Raw genomic sequence first — 7,098 nt, 5'->3', positions numbered from 1 at the left:
GGGGGACAGCATTTAGTTCTCTTATTTGCCAACCCAGAATCAACCCATCTTGTTTCACAGATGGGGAAACTGAGGCACGGGGAAGTAGATGCACTCATACAAGAAGGTCACGCATGAGAATAGAAGATCAAGCATTAAAAGATCTTCACACTGGAAAACTAGAATTTGCCAACTGGTCTATTTCAATCCTCAGAGCTCCCTGGATTTGAATAAAGTAGACTTTTCAAAGCACCTCTAACCCGTTTTCTTAGAGGGAGCGCAACACACGTAAGTAACGCATCAGGCAGGCGGAGACTGAGGTCAAACAGATGAAGGGACGCTGCAGCTTACACAGACAGCCAGTGACATGCCAGGACAAGACCCAGGCCAACCTGCCCGCCAGACCACCTGCCTTTCAGGTTGGCATTTTTTACCCGCCAATACTGAGACACTGGAGCTGCCAGAGGGTGTTATGCATCTGAGATGGGAGACTGGGGCGGATACAGAAAGAGAATTAGCTCTTCAACTCACTGGGGAGTTTGTACACAGTAACAATTTATTTGTGGGAACCACTGAATACCTTTGACATCACTTCTGAGACTTGGAGGTAGAGCCAGTTAACTGAGAAGACACCATTACCACCAGGGTCCTTGGACCCTACTCCCACAAAGACCTTTTAGCCAGCTAACGCCACTCATTTCTCTAGTAGGTAGCTAATAAAAGCTCTCAGTACATACAGCAAACTGCAGCTACGAAAGGGACCAATTAGCTGGTAATTATTTGCTTTACCGAAGGATTGTTTTTTTTCCACCCCAGGGTTCTTGTAAACAGCGAGAGCCCTTCTACTAGCATTTGGGTATAATCCCATCCACAAAGACTCTGAGTACACCCGCCATTCAGAAGCACAGAGGTCCTCATAGGTCAGGACTTGACAAGCACCCTGTGCAAAGCACCTGACGAACAGCTCCTGTCCGGTCTAAACACCAAACCTGTCCACAAAAATGATCTGGGTGGTAAAGGGAGCACGACCACAGCAAGGATGCCGGGGAAAGTAGGCCTGCGCGCTAAGACAATCCCGAAATGGCAGGCTGGGAAAGCTCTGGTCCTTGTTGAACTTCAGAGATAAACACTCATCCCACGGGGTGGATGGAGTCCCTACCGAGAGCCAGGCATGATGCTAGGCACAGGGTGAGACAGGGAACTGAACCAAGAATCCTGTGCTCCTGGAGCTTATAATGCGGTGGCACGTCAAGACAGACGCCAAGGAGCCATGCTCGTGAATCCCTAACTGTAAGCTCAGCTAGGGACTCTATAGGAAAGGAACTCTGGTCTAGGAGAGCTTTTAATAAAGGCACCTGAGCTGGCCTGAGGGTCAGGGAAGGCTTTTCCGGAAGTAACTGTTAAGTCGACATCTAAGGGATAAGTGACAGTTAACCAGGCAAACATGGGTAGGGCAGAAAGTGGTCCGGGAAGAGGCAAGAACATGTGTCAGGGCCCTGGGGTAGGAGGGAACATGGTATGTTTGAGGAACTGGGAGAGGTGGCCAAAGTAGATGAGGGGCAGAGAGCAAGGGGCAGCACGACCACAGACAAGGGCTCATAGGGCACCCAAAGGAATTTTGTCTTTATACAAAGGACAATGGGACACCATTGGAGGGCTTAAGCAGGTGGGTGCAAGGGTGTTTTGCAGAGATGGCTCTGGGTGCTGAGTGGAGAAAGGACTCAGGAGGGCCAGGCAAGAGTGGGAGGGCAGCTAGGGTGCAGCTGCAGCTGTCCAGGTGAGAGACAAAGGCAGATGGACTAGAGTGGCGGCAGCGAGGGTGGACAGAAAAAGGGATTCAAGAGATACAGGACATAAAACTAACAAGACGTAGGGCTGGATCCCCCCGGGGGGTTAGAGAGAGGACCTGTCAGGGGTGCCTCCTAGGTGTCCAGCTGTGTGAGTGGATGAACAGACACATCCCCTGAGATGAGGGAGCCTGGAGGAGTGGGTGTGCTGCGGTAGAAGGGTCAGAGTGAGTCTTTTTTTTTTTTTTTTTTTTTTTTGCGGTACTTGGGCCTCTCACTGTTGTGGCCTCTCCCGTTGCGGAGCACAGGCTCCGGACGCGCAGGCTCAGCGGCCATGGCTCACGGGCCCAGCCGCTCCGCGGCACGTGGGATCTTCCCGGACCAGGGCACGAACCCGTGTCCCCCGCATCGGCAGGCGGACTCTCAACCACTGCGCCACCAGGGAAGCCCCAGAGTGAGTCTTATATTCCTCTGAGACAGCCATGTGGAAATACGGTGCATGCGGGAGAATACACGAGTCCCAAGGGAGGACATGGGCATGTACAGCAATGTGGTTCCTTTCCAAGGGCTGCTCAGGGACAAGCCCCAGGATATTACAGCTCTCTCTCCACGGCCCCTCCCACTTCCTCCTCCTGAACCTTCCTACAAGGGGATTTCATACGGAGATCGCAAGATAGAACTGCTTGCCACGGAAGTCAGACACCTTACATAAGCAAAATTTCAGTCCTTTTTCCCTAAGAGAACAGCAAGAAAAAAAGAAGCTTCAAATCTGGCCGTGGGGATTAAGTGTAGACACTCAGGAGGACTTCCTGGCTCTTAGGGCGCGACCCTGGAATGCATTAGTAAGCAGGAGTCTGGGCTCTCCTTTCCCTGAGCTCTCTGAGATGGGGGTGGATTGCAGTCTCTTGAGGATGCCTGGAATACAGTCCTGCCAAGACGCAGGGGATTGGACCTGAGGAACCACCGAAGCTCCCTGGGACCATGTGATTGCTAGTCACGTGAACCCTGTCCACCTGGTAACGATCACTCCATTCATCAAGCATTCCCCACGTGCAGAAGCGGTGCCCAGGGGCTTTACACTTATTCCTTCATTTGATCCTCACAACAGTGCCCCTTGGTGAGCAGGACCCCATGTGAAATAGGCAGACACTGAGGCTCAGAGAGGTTAGGTAACCCAACTGAAACCACACAGGAAATAAGATACACTGCTGGGATTGGCACCCTTGACCATCACCGAAGCCCATACTTCTCCCTTCTCCTCAACCCCATCCCCGCTTTTATTAAAGCGCTCTTAGAAACATTACTAACATGGACTACGGACAGGATAGAAACGATCTGTAACAGCATTTCAATACAAAGTGCATTATAAATATAACAAAAGTTATAACAAATATACTACTGGACACACAGAAGGAAAATTTGCTGTTGTTGACCAGAAAAAAAAAAAACAGGGAGAAAAATCTGTAAGAAACAGAACCATGTAGAAAGAGACAAAAGATAAAGCTCTGTGCATATTTTAAAGGTATTTAATACATTTTGACAAAGGGCCTTTCAGAAACACTCTGGCCGTGTGCACCAGCATTATACAAGGGTTCCTACTTCCCCAACCTCATAAGAAAGAAGTTTCTACTGATTTGTAAGAATTTGTATGTTATATCTGTATGATATATGATCATATATCGATCATATGATACAAACGTATTTCCCTGTTTGTGCTTCGTCTTTATGACGCTTTAGATTCCATTCTAGAAATTCAACTTTAGTAACATAGTTGACAAAGTTGCTGAAATCTATAATTTAAAGCACAAATCAAAGGATCCGTCACCTGGAAAGACATGTCTTTGCAGGATTTTAATTCTCTTCTCCGTGGTTGACAAGCCACCGTGTCTGATGAGTGACAGGAGAGGAACACTCCAAAGGGAAGCCAGGTCTGCCCCGCCCCTGGGGCTCAGTCAGAACGGTCGCCCTCCCAGTGCACCAGCGTTCACTGGCCTCTGCCTCGGCCAGCACCTGCTGTCCTGCCTCCGGGGCCCTAGAGCCACCTGGCGCTGCTGGACCTTTGCTTGAAAGTCCCCATAGCCTCAGGTGGTAGCACAGCACCCAAACCAGAGGGTCGCACAGGAACCTAGCTGCACCCTTCCGGGGACCACACTCCCTCGATACGCATCCCCATGCTCACTCCAGGCCTTTCCCTGAGCCGGTTCCCTGTCATGAAGATACACACACACATGCACAGCACATGTCCCCAAAACAGCAGTTGATCCGAATGAGACCATGTGACTCAGTCCGCTCACAGGCCTGACAACGCAGAGCAGGGAAACTGAGCCCCCCGCTTGCCCTCCACCCCCAAGTGGAAAGAGCGGGAACCAACGGCATGGCACACCTGAAAAACACACTTTTCTTTCCCATCACCCTATATTGTGGGCAAGGGGCACTAGGGAAAAGCTGAGACGCACATGCCCACCTGTCCCCAAATGGCTGCAGACGGGCCAGCCCTTCCAAAGCACCCCACACTTCCCTCTGTGTCACCCCAAGACAGCAGGCAGCTGCTGCAGAGGGACAAGACCCTCTAGGGAAGGAGCAGTGCCCTGGGGTGAGTCCCTCTGCGCTGCCCCCACCAAGCTTTGCTGAAGCAGCTGCTCCTGCCGGGACTTCAGAGCTTACAGTCAGAGGAGCTCTGTGGGTGATGGGTTCCAGTGCCCCAGAAAGAAGCTTCCCCGGGTCGGGGCTGGGCGACTCTGGTCACCAGTCTTCCTGGCTGAACCAAGGGCCTTTCTCTCTCAGCATCGGGGCCTCTGAAGTCCCCTTTCGACCCTGCAACCTTCTCCCTCCCCCTTCCCCGTGCTGCCCAGCTATGCAAACACAGACATGCTTGGGGGAAGAATGGTGCTCATATATAATAACCCTCAAATCTGGCTTCACATGTGGCTATTGTTAGGTAGATTTAAACAGCAATTATGGAGGTACCTCCTTCCTCCTCAGCAACAACCTAGGCCCTTAATCCAGCTAAGACCCAGGGACTTTAGGGTTGAGCTCACCGAGATGAAGGTACCAGCTTAAGCAGCGCCTGCTCCAGGCTGGGGGAGCTGGAACAGGACAACGGCTCTGCCAGCAAAAAAAAAAAAAAAAAAAGGAAGGTGGGGGCAAAGAAGGGACTGCCTGGCTGAAGTCTCCATGATAACTCAGCTTCCAGAGGATTCCCATGGAAAGTCTGCAGAAATGTTTTAGCTGAGAATTCAAAAAGAAAGGCAACACGGCCCCAGGGCAGCTGAAGCTCAGGCTGAGATGGGCTGGGCGGTGGGGTCTCCCTCCTTCTAGAACCTTGTAGCCCCCGGCTCCCTTATCTCAACAGAGACAACCCAAATGCCTCAGCTTGGTATTCAAGGCTGCCCACTGTCTGACCAGAGTAGAAAAAAGCTTCCATAGGGGAAACATCACTGGGGAGAGAAGAGGGGATGTGTTGGAAGAACGAGATGATGAGCCTTGAGGGTGCCATGTGCATTTCCACGCCCTGAACCTTCGCTCCTGCCAGTTCCCCTGCCAGGAATCCCTCCCCTCCTATAAAGTCCAGCTTTAAGATCCCCACTGCTTCCCTGGACTCAGTCTTCCGTGTTCATGCCCATGCTGTCTGCACAGGCTTGAGAGGCTCACGATGCAGACAGTTTATCCTCTGGGGACGGGATCCCCTACCCCAGTTGGGTAAGAGGCCCAGAAAGACAGAGGCCGTAACTTCCCTCTGCTGACCTGGGCTGGCTCCATCAGGCCAATCCCCGCCCTCCGAAAATGAAGCCATTTCTCCCTGTCCCAGTGTCAGGGGAGGGAGTAAGCTCCCCAGCCCCGGAAGCCCTCCCACAGGACTGGGAACCCCTTGCTGGGGAAGGTGAGGGACACCAGGTGATTCCCCAGTCCCTGTTGGCCCTGGAGACCTATGACTGTCTGGTGAATCAACATCTCTCCAGCTACTCATCCTTCCAAGTTTGCATTTTCTCATCCAAGTTTTCTGAGTATAACTTGGTTCTGCTGTATCACAAAACAATAATGAAAAACATTTGGTGTCAACTATCATCTTGGATAAAGGCCCATTGGTGTCTAAAGGGGTAAAGGGACTGCAGCCAGCATTTACTGAGGGCCTCATCCCTGACAGGCAGGCACCTTGCTGGGACTCACACACTCCTTCCTGCAGAGTCTAAGAACAATGGCTTTGCATAGCCCAGACCTGGATGTGAATCCCAGCTTCTCCACCCAATGGCTGTGTGACCCTGGGCAAGTTATTTCAGTCTCTAATCCTTAATTTCGTCATCAGCAAAGTCACAATAACAATAATACCAAGTTGAGGGGATTGTCGTGATGACTGAATTAAATGAACTCACGCAGTCATTCTCAAAGTGTGGTCCTGGGACCAGCAGCCTGGAACTGGTTAGAAATGCAGATTCTCATGTCCACCTTAGTCCTCCTGGATGGGATCCTCTGGAGGTGGGACCCAGCAACCTGCTTGCACAAACCCTCCAGTGATTGTGATGCATTCAAGGTGGAGCATCACTGAGCTATGGGTGGAAGGTGCTTAATGACAAGCACCTGGCAAAGCAAGCTGTAGTCACCACTGCAGGAATCGCCATCTGACTCTCTCCCCTCTCCCCTGCTGGACCCGAGGCTCAGGGACGTTAAGTCAATTCTCCAAAATCAAACAGCTAGAACCCGCACAACATGACTCTGGAGGCCACGGCCTTCCCAGCACACACTAGTGTCTTCCATTTAAAGCCCGAATCCTAAAGCAAAATAAGTCCTGCCCGTGTTTTCCATGGTGGTAAGCAGAGGCTAGTATGGGTAACAGCTATAAACACTTTATGTAAAACTGCAAGGAAAGCAAAGAACCTAAGAACAGGAAGAACCCCTCCAAAAACATGAGGGTGCAGAGACTCTGTGGCCAGAGGTGACTCCATTTGTCCTCAGGAATAAAGGAGCTGGGATACACAAGCCGAGGGTTCTCCAGGACACCGCTGCTGGATGCTCTCAGGAACACCCGAGAGCCTTCACGGCACTAGCGGTAGATATTTGAGCTGTGCAAGTCCAGGCACCTATCTCTTTGAGTACTTTTCAAACATTACATAGAAAGTACAATTATCAGCTAGTCAAGAAATTTTACTTTCTCCCCAGGACTCAGTTTCTCCGCCTGCAAAGAGGGTGGGCAACAAGTGCTCTTTCCCCTTTACATCTGCAACGCGGGCTGCAACCTCTGTGCTTTCTGTGCCTTAGAGCAGACCTCCTCCTCCTCCCAAGGACCAGGCCTCCTCAGCTCACACCCCACAGAGTCTGGGTGCGGCATGCACCTACT

General features: G+C 51.4%; 1 pseudogene; it reads right to left on the bottom strand.

Annotated features, from left to right (window-relative positions):
* The window catches only part of LOC149749648 (uncharacterized), a 133,339-nt pseudogene that overhangs the window by 84,258 nt on the left and 41,983 nt on the right, over positions 1–7,098 (bottom strand).

The sequence above is a fragment of the Delphinapterus leucas genome, chromosome 3, assembly GCF_059928025.1.
Source record: "Delphinapterus leucas isolate spDelLeu-1000000601 "Yukka" chromosome 3, BTC_Dleu_Yukka2, whole genome shotgun sequence".
Lineage (NCBI taxonomy): Eukaryota > Metazoa > Chordata > Mammalia > Artiodactyla > Monodontidae > Delphinapterus > Delphinapterus leucas.
Note: the sequence above shows the minus strand (reverse complement) of the source record. Positions and strands in the feature narration are given on the sequence as shown.